Source organism: Pinus tabuliformis, chromosome 7 (genome assembly GCF_031772625.1).
Source record: "Pinus tabuliformis cultivar Carrire ecotype Pingquan chromosome 7, CPIR1, whole genome shotgun sequence".
In the NCBI taxonomy this organism is placed as follows: Eukaryota; Viridiplantae; Streptophyta; class Pinopsida; order Pinales; family Pinaceae; genus Pinus; species Pinus tabuliformis.
This window is the reverse complement of record NC_142293.1, coordinates 1,869,929,169-1,869,930,755: the sequence shown is the minus strand read 5'-3', so window position 1 is coordinate 1,869,930,755 and position 1,587 is coordinate 1,869,929,169.

Sequence of the window (1,587 nt, the reverse complement as noted above, 5' to 3'; positions counted from 1 at the left end):
GACCTAGTCTCCGGTGCCATAATTTAGAGGAATCTTCATTAATAACACATCTTTTAGTGCCAGTGTGAACATGCATTGAATCATAAGTGACATTGTTTTGTAAATTAATGTAGTAAAGACCATTAGACAAAATACCATTCCCAACATAATCAGATTTATAGAATAGACTGAAAGATTTTTCTGAAAAGTTTAAGGAATATCCAAAAGGTACAAGCCTTGAAACTGAAATCAAGTTTCTAGAAAAACTTGGAACATAGAAGGTCTTTTCTAATTCTAAAACAAAGCCACTTCTTAAAGTTAAATAACATGTTCCTATAGCTTCCACATATGCGAGCCCATCTTGTTTCCTGATAAGATGCTTTGCTCACTTCCCACTGGCTTCCTTAGGTTTTGCAAACCTTGCAAAGAATTCGAAATGTGAATTGTTGATCCAGAATCAATCCACCATGTGTTAATATTAACGTTAACCATATTAGATTCATAACAAACAAACGAGATTACTTCCTTAAGTTCGGGAATGTCACAACGAATTTCAGAGAAATTTGCAGGTTGTACTACTGCATTAAAAAATCACATGCTTATGTTAAAATTGAGGCTTAATAAACTTTCATGTTTTACCAATGTAAATCATGCTAAAAAAATTGAATCAAATGACATAAAAATTGCCTGTGGGCTAAATTTTTAATTCAAACAGATTCAATAAAACTTTATGATAAAACTTATTAATTCATAACTCCTGTGGGTAGGTTATGAAATTTTATCCTAATTAATTACATAAATATAATAAAGATTCCTGTGGGATAAAATTTATTATATTCAGTGTAATTAATTACAATTTAATTGTAAATCATGCTTAAAAAGAATTGAATCTAATGACATAAAAATTGCCTGTGGGCTAAATTTTCAATTCAAACAGATTCAATAAAACTTTATGATAAAACTTATTAATTCATAACTCCTGTGGGTAGGTTATGAAATTTTATCCTAATTAATTACATGAATATAATAAAAATTCCTGTGGGATAAAATTTATTATATTCAGTGTAATTAATTACAATTTAATGTCTAAATAATCTTTATGTGATCTAACCAATCAAAATATATAATTTTATTTAATTAAAGATGCTGTGGCTATTCTCTAATTAATTAAAATTATATGGATCACTAGACATTATTTTGTTGCATAAACAAAACTTAAGCAGAGAGGAAAAATAATGTTTACTGAAAGGAGTAAGTCAAAATGACATTTTAAATAAACTCCATATAACTCCAGCAAAATCAAAATTGAGGTTAAAGCAGTCAGCATTACCGCAAATGACTACAAATTGCATTGCAAGGCTATTGAGTTCAAAATAGAGATTCTCACAATTTAGAGTTATTTTCTTTAAGTAATACTTCAAAGGTCATCCCTATATTCATTTCCCCTAATATTTTATAAAATGAATACAAAAACCTCATATTTAAACTCCAGCCTCCACAATTATATATAACTTCAAAACAATAAAATAATTTATACCCATAAGAATTCAATTCTCACATAACCAATCAATTTATAATACATCATCATCTATTTTCTTTAAATAATTT